This window comes from Babylonia areolata, chromosome 17 (assembly GCF_041734735.1).
Source record: "Babylonia areolata isolate BAREFJ2019XMU chromosome 17, ASM4173473v1, whole genome shotgun sequence".
In the NCBI taxonomy this organism is placed as follows: Eukaryota; Metazoa; Mollusca; class Gastropoda; order Neogastropoda; family Buccinidae; genus Babylonia; species Babylonia areolata.
Genome location: NC_134892.1, coordinates 14,112,397 through 14,127,396, shown reverse-complemented (window position 1 = coordinate 14,127,396; position 15,000 = coordinate 14,112,397). Strand labels below are relative to the sequence as shown.

Sequence of the window (15,000 nt, the reverse complement as noted above, 5' to 3'; positions counted from 1 at the left end):
GTCAGTACAAGACAACAATAGAACCCATCTGAAGAGACAAGGTTGTCGATAGTATCTGGGTCGAATACAAGTTTCTCTAATTTCTTTCAGTACTTCACAACAAAGAACAAAATGAACTTCATCTTCTTTTGAACGTTTACACATAGGACAGATCAAATCAGATTCTTTCACTTTTTTGTATCTATACCTATGTACAGCCAAATCAGAAATAGCCAGTCTAAACCTTGTTGTGATATACTTTATATGTTTATCAAGATTCAGAAGCAAATATGGTTTCACAACATGCGAGACACAAAATGTTCTATATATCTCAAACCTTTCACTAGTCGAGATGTGCACAGAGAGAGAGTGAGAGAGAGAGAGTGAGGGAGTGAGTGAGAGAGAGAGAGTGTGTGTGTGAGAGACAGAGTGAGAGAGAGAGAGTGAGAGAGAGAGTGAGTGAGAGAGAGAGTGAGTGAGAGAGAGTGTGAGAGAGAGTGAGAGAGAGTGTGTGTGAAAGAGAGAGAGAGTGTGTGAGTGAGAGAGAGTGAGAGGCAGTGTGTGTGTGTATGTGAGAGAGAGAAAGAGAGTGAGAGAGAGAGTGAGAAAGAGATAGAGAGAGTGAGAGAGAGTGTGTGTGAGAGAGAGAGAGTGTGTGTGTGTGAGAGAGAAAGAGAGAGAGAGAGAGAGAGAGAGAGAGAGAGATCCAAATCCGGATAAGGAGTAATACATTTATGCATAATGAAATAGAAAGGGGGACGGGGGAGGGTGGGGGAGGGTGTGAACGGAGGAAGCACAACATGAATATCGACCATTATTTGTGGAAAACGTGTTGCATGATCAGATTGGCAACAAATCTTGCGTGGCGAAGATGGGGATTGTGTGGGAGGGAGGGAGGGGTGTGGATGGAGGGTTGGGTGGGGGTGGGGGAAGGGGAGAGAGGAGGGAGGAGATGTTAGAGTGTGTAGGAGGAAAGACCGACAAAAAGACAGAGGAAGAGGACAGGAAGAAGGAAAGACAGACAGACAGACAAACAGACAGAGGGAGGAAGAGGGAAAACAGATAAAGAAAGGAAGAGGTGACACAGACAGACAGACAGACAGACAGACAAAGAAAGGAAGAGGAAAGACAGACAGACAGACAGACAGACAGACAGACAAAGAAAGGAAGAGGAAAGACAGACAGAGAGACAGACAGACAAAGAAAGGAAGAGGAAAGACAGACAGACAGAGAGAGAGACAGACAGACGGACAAAGAGAGGAATTGGAAAGAAAGAAAGACAGACAGAGAGACAGACAGACAGACAAAGAAAGGAAGAGGAAAGACAGACAGACAGAGGAATTGGAAAGAAAGAAAGACAGACAGACAGACGGACGGACGAATAGACAAAGAGAGGAATTGGACAGAAAGACGGACGGACAGACAGACGGACTTACAAAGGGAGACAGACAGACAGACAAAGGGAGGAAGAGGAAAGACAGACAGACAGACAGACGGACGGACGAATAGACAGACAAAGAGAGGAATTGGACAGAAAGACGGACGGACAGACAGACGGACTTACAAAGGGAGACAGACAGACAGACAAAGGGAGGAAGAGGAAAGACAGACAGACAGACCGACCGACTGACCGACAGACAAACAGACAGACAGACAGACAGACAGAGAAAAACAGAGTAAAGACCTCACCGGTTCTGACAGTTCTTTTCGTTTCTGTGGACATGATCCTGTCTAAGCCATACGACGTCCCCCCCCCCCCCCCCCCCCCCCCCCCGCCCGTCCCCTTCCCCCAGTTATATCCCTGTCTGTCTGTCTGTCTGTCTCTCTCTATGTATGTATATATATATATATATCTCAATCACTTACTCTCTCAAACCTTTTTTCTCTATATCTCTACCTCTCTCTCTTGTTCTTTCTTTCTCTTTATCACCTCTCTCTCTCTCTCTCTCTCTCTCTCTCTCTCTCTCCCTCTCTCTCAATTCTCTCTATACTCTCTCACACACATCCTCTACCACACACACTCTATCTCTCCCTCTGTCCTTATGTCTCTCTTCCACGATCTCTCTCTCTCTCTCTCTCTCTCTCTCTCCTTCTTTTTCGATTTCTCTCTCTTCTTCGTCTTTTCTCTGTCACTCATTCTGACTTCCCTCTCTGTTACTCTTTGTCTCTCAGCCTCTCTCTCTCTCTCTCTCTTTCTTTCTTCCTTCCTTCCTTCTTCTTCTTCACCTTCTCTCTCCATCACTCTTATTCTACCTTCCCTCTCTGTTACTCTCTGTCTCTCTGTCTGTCTCTCTCCTCTCTCCCTCTCTCCCTTTCTCCCCCCCGCCCCCTCTCTCTCCCCTCTCTCTCTCTCTCTCTCTCCTTCTCTCTGTCTCTCTCCTTCTCTCTGTCTCTCTCCTTCTCTTTCGATTTCTCTCTCTTCTTCTTCTGTTCTCTGTCACTCATTCTGCCTTCCCTCTCTGTTACTCTCTGTCTCTCTGTCTGTCTCTCTGTCTGTCTCTCTCCTCTCTCCCTCTCTCCCTTTCTCCCCCCCCCCCCCCCCCCCCCTCTCTCTCTCTCTCTCTCTCTCTCCCTCTCTCTCTGTGCTGTCTTGTGAAGTGATGTAGTACAGACCACCACTCACATTAACGTCAAAACCCATTACATCAACGGAAGGACTAGACTGAAGACCAAAGACAAAGACAGTTATCATAAAGTCCTCCCCCCCCCCCTCTCCGCCACACACCCCCCCCCCTCCCCCCGTCCCTCACACGAAGACATGAAAACCGACTTGTAAAAAAAAGACAAACCAAAAAAAAAAAACAAGAAAAACGTTGTATGTACATACTAATATCAAGAGGACATGACCTGTTGTCTCGGTCGCGCATCCCAGATAGTCCTAGTTTGCTGGGTGTTTTTGGTTTTTTTGGTTTTTAGGGGGTTAATAACCTCCTCTCTCTCTCTGTGTCTGTCTGTCTCACGGTGTCTCTGTGTGTATGTCTCAGTCTCTGTCTCTCTGTGTGTCAATCTGTTTCTCTCTCTCTCTGCGTCTGTGTCTGTCTGTCTCTTTGTCTGTCTTTTTGTTTCTCTCTTTCTCTTTCTTACTCTTTCTTTCTCTCTGTGCATGACCCCTCCCCCCCCCCCCCATTTCCCCTCTCCTATCTCTCTCTCTCTCTCTCTCTCTCTCTCTCTCCTTTTCTCTCTTTCTCCTTCTCTCTCTGTCTCTCTCTCTGTCTCTGTCTCTATCACGGTCTATGTTTCTCTCTTTCCATCTCTGTTTGTCCGTCTGTCTGTCCTCTCTCTGTGTCTCTGTCTCTGTCTCTCTCTCTCTGCCTCTCTCTGTCTCTCTTCCTCTGTCCGTGTCTCTTTTATCTCTTTTATGTTTTGGAGATAAAAAGTTGTAAATGAAGGTCCCTTGAGTATGAAGTGACTGTTTCGCTTTCACTTGAAATCTAGATAGTCTCCTTTCTCCTCCCCGCCCACCCCCCCTCCCCCAACACACACATACGCCCCTCCGCCACTCCACCCCACCCCACCCCAAACACACACACACACACACACACATACCTCCCTCCGCCCCCCACCCCCACTCCCCCCCTCCCCATCCACCTCCCTTTTTTTTTCTCTCTTTTGTTCTAACAACTTCCACCCGCGGTAATTTTTTCCCGCTTTCCTCTTACTCTTACACATTTTTTTTTTCTTTTTTCTTTTTACTGTTTGATGTTGTAGAGAACTGTGAGAGTGGACGATGATCATACCGTCTCCTCCTTTGGGTATACTTACATACTTAACGTTTCGGTTTTTTTGTGTGATCGTGTTTATCTCTCCTCTATTTTTTTTTCTTTTCTTTTTTTCTGTTACTTCCCCCTCTCTCGATCCCTTTTTTTTGTTGCTAATTATGTCTCTCTCGATTTCTCTCTTTCTATCTTCCGTTTGTTTGTTCTTTCTGTCTGTCTTTCAGATCTGTCCTCTTGTTTCCCACAGTTCTTTGTCCAGGAGTATGCGGTGTGTGTATATATTAAGGGTGTCTCTGTAACTGCCATTGCTTAGACGAAAGTGTGGGGAGGTGGGGGTGGTGGTGGAGGGGGGGGAAGGAGGCGAGGGAGGGGCTAGGGGGTGTGGGAAGAGATAGGAGGGGGGCGGGGGAAGTTGAGGGAAGGGACAGGGGAGGGAGGGGGAGATGGTGTGAGTGTGGTAGAGGAGGAGGTCTGTTGTCAAGGTCTGGAAGCTGTCAGAAGTTCTGGCACTTGGCTGCCCAGACTGCTCTGCGTCTCTTGTCGCTGACATGTGAGCGGTGGTGTGGTGGTGTGGTTGTGTGGTGGTGTGGTTGTGTGGTGGTGGTCTGGGCGTAGCATCAGAGCGACTAAAGAGCAAAGACCCAGACTTTTAGTTTTAAAACCAATAGCAGTCGACTTGAAGCAGCAGCAGCAGCAGCAGCAGTAGTAGTATTAGTAGTTGTTGTTGTTGTTGTTGTAGTAGAGGCTCCAGGCTCTTCGGTAGTAGTAGTAGTAGTGGCAGCAGCAGCAGAAGTAGTAGCAGAGGTCTCAGGCTCTTTAGTAGTAGTAATAGTAGTAGCAGCAGTAGTAGAGGCCCCATGGTCTGTGGTGGTAGTAGTAGTAGTAGTAGTAGTAGTAGTAGTAGTAGAGGATCCAGGCTCTTCAGTAGTAGTAGTAGCAGCAGCAGCAGTAGTAGTAGTAGTAGTAGAGGATCCCAGCTTTTTAGTAGTAGTGGTAGTAGTAGAGGATCCAGGCTCTTTAGTAGTAGTAGTAGTGGCAGTAGTAGTAGTAGTAGAGGAGGATCCCAGCTCTTTAGCAGTAGTGGTAGTAGTAGAGGATCCAGGCTCTTCAGTAGTAGTAGTAGTAGCAGCAGCAGTAGAAGCAGCAGCAGCAGTGGCAGTAGCAGTAGTAGTAGTAGAGGATCCAGGCTCTTTAGTAGTAGTGGTAGCAGGAGCAGCAGTAGCAGCAGCAGCAGCAGCAGTGGCAGTAGTAGTAGTAGTGTGGTTATGGTAGAACAGAGCAATGGGAGGTGGAAAGGGGGGTGTATGTGTGCGCGGAGGGTGGGTAATAGGAAAGGGGAGGGGTATGGCATGATGTCCCTAGGGTAGGGGGGGGGGGATATAGGGAGAGTGTCACTTTGCTGACGGTTTGATCTGGAGGGCGACGGGATCAGAGGGGTGGGTGGGGATAGGAGGCTGAGGAGGGAGGGGGGTGGGGGGTGGGGGGGAGGGTGGGCGTGGTGATTGGGGACGGGAGGATTTGAGGGAAGGAGTGGGGAGTGGGGAGAGGTGAGGGAGGGAGGGAGGGAGGGGTGAGTAGCGAGACGTTAGAGGGAATCGAGTGTTGTAGTACTGTGTAGTAGTGGGAAGTAGCAGGCAGGAACAGTGAAACATGGACACAGAGAGAGAGAGAGAGAGAGAGAGAGAGGCAGAGACAGAGACAGACAGACAGACAGACAGACAGACAGACACACACACACACACACACACACACACACACACACACACACACACACACACACAGACACACACACACACACACACACACACACATACACACACACACACACACACACACACACACACACACACACACACACACACACACACAGGCAGACACACAGACAGACTGAATGTTTGAATCAGTGTCCAGTTGATATCTACCTTTGATTGATCATGTCTTTTGCGAGTGTGTGTGTGTGTGTGTGTGTGTGTGTGTGTGTGTGTGTGTGTGTGTGTGTGTGTGTGTGTGTGTGTGTGTGTGTGTGTGTGTGTGTGTGTGTGTGTGTGTGTGTGTGTGTGTGTGTGTGTGTGTGTGTTAAATTGAGCACGCCTTATCCTGTTATAGGAATGTTTGAGAAAGTTAAAACTTCACTCTCAGTGAGTCCAATCTTTCGCAGTTCCTCCTTTTAAGCTCCGCTTCTTTGGATGCTATGCCTGTCTCCTTCCCTGTCTCAGTCCTTCCCGACCACCTCTCTCCGTTCCACTATCCCCCCCACACACACACACGCACACATACAAATTCTACATCTCCCCCTCCCCTCCCTCCCCCCTTGTCCCCACCCCTCCCCCCTCCCATCTAATATCATTTAAATGTGAAAAGACGTTGAACTAAAGTAAGAAAGAAAGAAAGAAAGACAGAAACAGACAGAGGAACAGAGAGACAGACAGAGAGAGAAAAAACGTGGACAAACTTCACCACCATCATCATCACCACCACCACCACCGAGACTCACACACAAGGATTTCAACAGAGTGGGGGGTAAGTAGGAAAGTATAGGTCTGGTATAAAAAAGAAGAAAAAAAAAAGCAATCGTAAAAGATTCGAAAATCACTTCTCCTCCCTACCCATGCACACCCCCTCCCCCCAACTCGCCCCCACCTCCCCCCCCCCCGACCCCCGCTCCACCCACCCCCGTTGCCCCTCCACCTAATGATGTAACTCTCCCAGCACCCACATCCGCACACGCCCCCCCCCCCCCCCCCCCCCACACACACACATGGATGACGCTAAAATGCAAAAACAAACCATCAAGGGGACGTAACCGCACGCAGAGTTGGTGGAGGGGATTGTAGGGGTGGTGGTAGGGTGGGTGAGAGGAGTGGGGGGATTGTTGCTGGTGAGGGAGGAGGGGGGTACTACAAGGGTTTGACACGTGTCACACCCTGTTGACTTTTCTTCTCCTTCCTCCCTCCTCTGCTCCCCTTCCCTCCCCTTCCCCCCCCCCCCCAACTCATCATTACTCCAACCCCACCCCACTCCACCCTTCCACACCCACCCACCTCCCATCTTCCCCTTGCCTTCTGATTGCAATCCCGTGCGTCCCTTTTTCTCTCACCCTTCCCACCCTGCCTCCTGCCCCTCCCTCCTCCACCCCCCCCCACCCCACCACCCCCCCATCCCCGCCAGGTCCTCTTCTCACCCCCACTCTACACCCCTACCTCAGTCCCCCTTTTACTGTACCGCGCCCAATTAGCAGCGTCAACGATCATTAACCATCCTCTCTCTGTCTCTCTGTCTCTCTCTGTGTCTATGTCTCCTCCTGTCTCTGTCTGTCTGTCTCTCCCTCTGTCTCAGTCTGTCTGTCTGTCTGTCTGTCTCTGTGTGTGTCTCTCTCTCCGTCTATGTGTGTGTGTGTGTGTGTGTGTGTGTGTGTCTGTGTGTCTGTGTGTGTCTGTGTGTGTGTGTGTGTGTATGTCTCTCTCTCTCCCTATGTGTCTATGTCTCCTCCTATCTCTGACTCTTCCTCTCTCTGTCTCTCTATGTCTCTCTCTCTCTCTCTGTCTCTCTCTTCTGTGTGTGTGTCTGTCTCTCTATGTCTCTGTCTCTGTGTCTCTGTCTGTCTGTCTGTCTGTCTGTTTGTCTGTCTGTCTGTCTGTCTGTCTGTCTGTCTGTCTGTCTGTCTCTCTCTCTCTCTCTCTCTCTCTCTCTCTCTCTCTCTCTCTCTCTCTCTCTCTCTCTCTCTCTCTCTCCCATGCAGTAAACTATCCTTCTGCAATAACTGTGAATTGGAAACCACCCTCAATGACCAGGGCCTGAGAGACCTATTCATCAAACTATTCATACTTCACAGTTCTCTCTGTCTCTCTCTCTCTCTCTCTCTGTCTCTCTCTCTCTGTCTCTCTCCCAACCTCATCCGCCTCCCCACCCCCCTACCCCCACATCCCTATCCTAACCCCCCCCCCCCCCTGGCCCCTCCCCCCTCCCATCCTCTGCACCATGATGTTTTCTTCCTGGTTGCATACACCCCTTTACCCACCCCGTCAGCTAGCTACTGTACCCAACAGAAAAACCAGGGTTATTAGGTAATCGTCAAAGAAGTTCTGTGTTCTTGATGGAGCACCCCCCCCCCCCCCCCGCCCCCCCCCCCCCCTCCCCTCCCCCAGGCCCCCTCCCCCTCTCCGTCCCATGTGCACCCCCAAAGAGAGCGACCTCCCACGTGAGGAGCTAAAACTCTGCGTTAACTGCGACATGAAGAAGAATCTCATGTTTTTACATGTGTCATCTTTTCTTTTCTTTTCTTTTTTCTTTCTTTCTTTCTTTCTTTCTTTCTTTCTTTGCCCCCTTCCTTCCTTCTTTCTTTCTTTCTTTCTTTTTTTTTTTCTCTCCCTGATTGCTACCCCACCCTTACTGATATACACTTCTGCATACCAACCAAGAGTTATTAAGTGATCGTCAAAGGTTTAGTTGATGTTGGTGGCCTTTTTTTTTTTTTTGTTCTGTTTCTTTCTTTCTTTCTTTCTTTCTTTCTTTCTCTCTTTCTCTCTTTCTTTGCCCCCTTCCTTCTTTCTTTCTTTTTCTCTCCCTGATTGCTACCCCACCCTTACTGATATACACTTCTGCATACCAACCAAGAGTTATTAAGTAATCGTCAAAGGTTTAGTTGATGTTGGTGGCCTTTTTTTTTTCTTTGTCTTTTTCTTTCTTTCTTTCTTTCTTTCTTTCTTTCTTCCTTTTATCATCCTGATTGTATCGCTCACTCCTCTACATACACTTCAGCATACGAACCAAGGGTTATTAAGTAATCGTCAATGTTTTAGTTGTTGCTGGTGATCTTTCTTTCTTTCTTTCTTTCTTTCTTTCTTTCTTTCTTTCTTTCTTTCTTTCTTTCTTTCTTTCTTTCTTTCTTTCTTTCTTTCTTTCTTTCTTTCATTCTTTTATCATCCTGGTTGTATCGCTCACTCCTCTACATACACTTCAGCATACGAACCAAGGGTTATTAAGTGATCGTCAATGTTTTAGTTGTTGCTGGTGATCTTTCTTTCTTTCTTTCTTTCTTTCTTTCTTTCTTTCTTTCTTCCTTTTATCATCCTGATTGTATCGCTCACTCCTCTACATACACTTCAGCATACCACCCAAGGGTTATTAAGTGATCGTCAATGTTTTAGTTGTTGCTGGTGATCTTTCTTTCTTTCTTTCTTTCTTTCTTTCTTTCTTCCTTTTATCATCCTGATTGTATCGCTCACTCCTCTACATACACTTCAGCATACGAACCAAGGGTTATTAAGTGATCGTCAATGTTTTAGTTGTTGCTGGTGATCTTCCTTTCTTTCTTTCTTTCTTTCTTTCTTTCTTTCTTTCTTCCTTTTATCATCCTGATTGTATCGCTCACTCCTCTACATACACTTCAGCACACCACCCAAGGATTATTAAGTGATCGTCAGTGTTTTAGTTGTGGCTGGTGATCTTCCTTTCTTTCTTTCTTTCTTTCTTTCTCTCTTTGTCCCCTTCCTTCCTTCCTTCTTTCTTTCTTTTCTCTTTCTGGATGCTACCCTCTTTACTGACATACGCTTCTGCATACCACCCAAGGGTTATTAAGTAATCGTCAATGTTTTAGTTGTTGTTGGTGACCTTTTTTTTTTCTTTTTCTTTCTTTCTTTCTTTCTTTCTTTCTTTCTTTCTTCCTTTTATAATCCTGATTGATACGCTCATACACTTAAGCATACCACCCAAGGGTTATTAAGTGATCGTAAATGTTTTAGTTGCTGCTGGTGATCTTTCTTTCTTTCTCTCTTTCTTTCTTTCTTTCTTTCTTTCTTTCTTTGCCCCCTTCCTTCCTTCTTTCTTTCTTTTCTCTTTCTGGATGCTACCCTCCTTACTGACATACACTTCTGCATACCAACCAAGAGTTATTAGATAATCATCAAAGGTTTAGTTGATGTTGGTGGACTTTTTCTTTCTTTCTTTCTTTCTTTCTTTCTTTCTTCCTTTTATCATCCTGGTTGTATCGCTCACTCCTCTACATTCACTTCAGCATACGAACCAAGGGTTATTAAGTCATCGTCAAAGGTTTAGTTGATGTTGATGGCCTTTTTTCTTTTTCTTTCTTTCTTTCTTTCTGTCTTTCTTTCTGTCTTTCTTTCTGTCTTTCTTTCTTTCTTTCATTCATTCTGCGAGTGACCTACTTCGGAAGGAACCAAAATCTGCGTGAGCTGTAAAAAATGAAACATTTCGTGTGTTTTGTTTTTTTTACGCGTGACGTCTTTCTCTTTTGCTTGCTTTCTTTCCATTTTCCTTTATCATTTCTTTTCCCTTTCTTTCTTTCCTTTTTTAAGCGCGTGTCGCATGTACTAAGGTCTTGTGGCCTTGCCTATTATGTCTGTCTGTCTGTCTTTGAGTTCTCTCTCTCTTTCTCTCTGTCTGTCGATCTGTCTGTCGATCTGTCTGCCTGTCTGTGTATGTATACATGTCTGTCTTGAGATCTGTGTGTCTCTTTGTCTGGCTGTGTATCTTGAGAACGATGTATGTCTGTATTATGTCTGTCTGTCTGTCTTGAGTTCTGTCTGTCTGTCTGTCATGAATTCTGTGTGTCAATCTTTCCGTCTGTCTGTCATGAGTTCTGTGTGTCTGTTATGGTTGTTTCTCTCTGTCAGTATTTAGTTCTGTGTGTCTGTATGTCTGTCTGTCTCTGTCTGTTTTTAGCTCTGTGTATCTATCTGTCTGTCTGTCTTGAGTTCTGTATCTATATATGTCTGTCTGTCTGGCTCTCTTGAGTTCTGTATGTCTGTGTGTGCGTGTGTCTGTCTGTGTTTGTCATGAATTATGTGTGTCTATATAGCTGTCTATTTGTCTGTCTTGAGTTCTGTGTGTCTAAATGGCTGTCTGTTTGTCTGTCTGTCGGTCTGGAGATTTGTGCCTCAATAAATTATGTCTGTATGTCTGTCGGTTTTTTTTTCTCAATGGGCGTGGACTGGGTAAAAACAAAGTCAAAAGTGAACGCTTGCGTATTGTCCTGAAAAAAAAGAGAAAGATTTTCTCTGTTATTCATTCTCAGCGCTAGCCCCCTGCACCCCGCCCCTATACTGACTCTAGCCCACTTACCCCCCTCACACACACACTCCCTCCCATACTCTCTATAAACCTCTACCTTTCGCCTCAATCCCTACCCACACTTATAAACCCCATCATACAGAACATCATTATGGCGACCCGTCAGCATGTTTTTTGTTGTTTGTTTGTTTGTTTGTTGTTGTTTTTTTTTCATCAAACTCAGCTCTTTAACATCAACATTTATAATTATGGCCAGCTAGTCTCAAAATGTGCAACAATCCATCAGTGTCTCCTAACTTATTGTGTATGGTTCGCGTTTTTGTATGCTAACCTCGTTTATTATTTATCAGTATTGGCACACACACACACACACACACACACACACACACACACACACACACACACACACACACACACACACACACACACACACACACACACACACACACACACGTAAGCAGTCGTGATAGGGAATATTATCTTCATCTTCTTTTTTTTCGAATAATATTTTCTTTATATAAAGCCATTGACTGCCTTGCCGGTTACATTATCTTTTTACACCTAACGACCCATCGCCTCTCTCTGTCTGTCCCTGTTCCTGTCGCTGTCTCTCTCTCCCTCTCTCTCTGTGTCTCTCTCTCCGTATCTTGCTCTGTCTCTCTATCTCTTTCTGTTTGTCTCTGTAGGTCTCTCTTTCTTTATATGTATATTGTGTCTCTTTCTGTATTTCTCTCTCCCTCTCTCTGTTTCTCTCTCTCTCTGTCTCTGTCTCTTTCTCTCCCTCTCCCTGTATCTCAGAATCTCCCCCCCCCCCTCTCTCTCTCTCTCTCTCTTTCTCTGTCTCACACACGTTCCTCGTCTTGCTGGCAGCCAAGACAAGACTACCAGCAGACCGACTGACTGACTCGCTCTCACAGCTGAGCCATCGGGGCTCCACGCGTGGCGCGAGGGGAGTGGTTTCCCTTTGTGTGGAGCGGGCGGGCGGGCGTGTGCGCGTGCGTGCTTAGCGGCGGTGGTAGCGTGTTGAGCAGACGAGAATTGGGGACTGGAAGAGAGGGAGAGAAAGAGAGCGCGAGGGCAGTAGGAAGAGAGAGGGAGAGAGAGAGAGTCTGTTGAATGGGCGAGACAGCAGCAGCAAAGCACACTCTCTCACACACACACACAGCAAGCAGCCGACAGACGACTTTCAGTCGCGCCTTGGAGCGGAGTAGAGCCGAGAGAGAGCTGAGCAGTTTTATACCCAGCGGTTGTGAGCAGTGAATTATAGGTGGAGTACTACTACAAACTGCTTGACGCGCGGGTGTGTGTTTGAAGACAGGAGAAGAATCGAAAATCCTTGCAAGTGGAAGACAGAAGCGAGTTGGAGTGTTGATCATCAATATTGTGCCACATTCTTTCTCTCTCTCTCTCTAGTGCGTGTGTGTGTGTGTGTGTTTGGAAATGCGGTGCTCGGTTATATTCGACTTTCTTGTGGTGGATATTTTTAAGTGAATTTTGAATCATAATCATTATTATTGTTGTTTAAAAGTTCGGGAGGAATTTAAAAAAAAAAATTTCAACGTGGAGCAAGAACCAGGAACAGTGTTGTTTTAAAATGTGCAAAGTGGATTATTGTTGCATAATTCTCATGGATGGATATTTGTGTTTCATTCCCCGGTGAATTGGAATTCTTCTTCTGTGGATATATATATGTATATATACAATACGTTCTCGTGGAGGATCTAGAGGAGTAAACTGTTTGTGGTGATTATGCGAACTGGTTTCAACGGTACCATTGTGTGTGGAGTACATTCACTTCCTTCAGGATGCTGGTTTCGGTTTCCTCCGCTACAGTGCCGGCTGTACTGGCCGAAGTGGATGTTTCGAATGCCAAGGTTTGGTTTTGTTTGTTTAATTTTTTTTTATGTTGTTGTTTTGTCTAGAATCAACCTTTGGGGTAATAGTTCTTCGGTCTTAAGTTTATGTCTGTTTGTATAATGTCTGTATAATGTGTGTCTGCCTGTCTATGTGTCTCTGATTGTCTCTGTATCTCTTAATATATTCTCTCGCTGTACACACACACACACACGCGCGCGCGTACCTAGTGTACGCACATAGACACACAGACACATAGACATACACACAGACACACAGACACACACACACACACACACACATGCACGCACTCGCGCGCGCGCAGGCACGCACGCTTATCACATTAGCGCATATGCACAGATTTCTCATACAAAGGTTTATCATTCTCTCTCTCTCTCTCTCTCTCTCTCTCTCTCCCCTCTCTCCCTCCCTCCCTTCCCTCACCATCGCTTACTTTCCACTCTTTCACCCTCCTCTCTCTCTCATATCCCTCACGCGCGCGCGCGGCACGCACGCACGCACGCACACACACACACACACACACACACACACACACACACACACAGACTATCCCCTATTTCTTTCTTTATCCACCTACCATTTATTTCATTTTCTTATCTTTTTTCTTCTTGTTATATCATGCAAAGGGGTAAGATTTTTGTCTAAATGAAAACGGAACAGGATACTTGTCGCAATCTGTCTGTCTCTCGCCCTCCCTCCATCTCCGCTACACCTGTTCACACACACACTCTCTGTCTGTCTGTCTGTCTCTCTCTCACTGTCTCTCTCTCACACACACACACACGCACACTCGCGCGCGCGCGTGCGCATGTGCGTTCATCAATCACACTCGCGGCATGTATGCATCTCAGACTTTCTCACCACCATCATTTTCTCTCTCTCTCTCTCTCTCTCTCTCTCTCTCTCTCTCTCTCTCTCTCTCTTCTCTCCCTCTCTCTTATCTTTCTCACATGTGTACAGATAGATATTCACACACAGACTCTCTCCTATTTCTTTCTTTCTCCGCCTACCCTTTAATTCATTTTTCTCTCTTTTTTTTATTCATGTTAAGGGGGAAGATTTTTGTCTAAATGAAAACGGAACAAGATACCTGTCGCTATCTGTCTCACACCCTGCATCCATCTCCTCTACATCTGTTCACGCACACTCACACACACACACACACACACACACACACACACACACACACACACAATCAAACAATCACACACACGCATCACACTGCGGGTATTCACAGATTTTCTCATACAAATGTTTATCGCTGTCTCTGTCTCACTATCTCTCTCTCTCTCTCTCATATCTCTCACGTACACATAGATATATGAACCACAGACTCTCTCCTATTTCTTGCATTCTCCGCCTGCCCTTTTAATTCATTTTCGTGATCTTTTTTTCTTCTTGTTTTATCATGCAAAGGGGTAAGATTTTTGTCTAAATGAAAACGGAACAGGATACCTGTCGCTATCTGTCTGTCTCTCGCCCTCACTCCATCTCCGCTACATCTGTTCACATGTTCTGATGAAGGGTTGAAAAAAAGATGATAAAAAATCACTGGTTTTTATCTTGGCAGTGGCAGCGATGAAAAACATATCTTGAGAAATCTTTCTGTCTCTGTCTCTCTCATACTTGCTTTTGCTCTGTTGCTTCTCCTTGTCGGTCTCTCACTCTCATCCACTCTCTGTCCGTCTGTCTGTCTCTCTGTCGCCCACATCTCTCTATCAAACATCCCCTTCATGTAGTCCTGATTTTTTTTTTTTTAAGATTACGTTTTATCACAGCAGAGCTACAGAAATGGAGAATTGGTGGAGAAACTCCAGTATGTGTGCGTGTGTTCGTGTGTGTGTGTGTGTGTGTGTGCATGCGTGAGTGTATCACTCTGTGTGTGTGTGTGTGTGTGTGTGTGTGTGTGTGCGTGCGCGTGCGTGTGTGTGTGTGTGTGTGTGTGTGTGTGTGTGTGTGTGTGTGTGTGAGTGAGAGAGAGAGAGAGTGAGTGTGTGTATTTGTGCAGGTATCTTTACCGACCGTGTGTCACTGTGTGTGTATACATGTGCGCACACGCATGCTTGCGCGCGTGTATGTGTGCGAGTGTATTATGTGTGGAGTGGAGAGGAAGGTGTGGTGGTGTGATGGAGAAAGAAGGAACAGAAAAGAATGGAGAGAAAAATGTAAAAAATAAAAAAATTTAAAAAAGGATGTCATTGGAGACTCACCGCTGCTGCTGCTAGCAGCTTCTATTTAAAAAGAAAAAAAAAAGAAAAAAAGAAAGGAACAAAAAATCTCTCACGTCGAGAGTTCAGTGTGACAGGGATGTATCAAAGTCAACGACACGTGCTGTGGAACTGTGTGGACTTGTTTGTTTTTCCCCCCTCCATCTATCCATCCCTTCCTTCCTCTCTCTCTC

At 46.1% G+C, this 15,000-nt stretch overlaps 1 long non-coding RNA gene across 2 annotated transcripts in view; it reads left to right on the top strand.

Moving 5' to 3' along the window:
- Positions 1-15,000, top strand: part of LOC143291673 (uncharacterized) — a 263,333-nt gene that overhangs the window by 198,131 nt on the left and 50,202 nt on the right. Inside the window, exon 1 of one of the 2 annotated variants that reach the window (XR_013056558.1) lies at positions 11,871-12,598. The exons of the other annotated variant lie outside the window; for it this stretch is intronic. This is a non-coding gene — a long non-coding RNA (uncharacterized LOC143291673). Of the gene's footprint in view, positions 1-11,870; positions 12,599-15,000 lie in introns of those variants that run through there. 2 annotated transcript variants of the gene reach the window in all.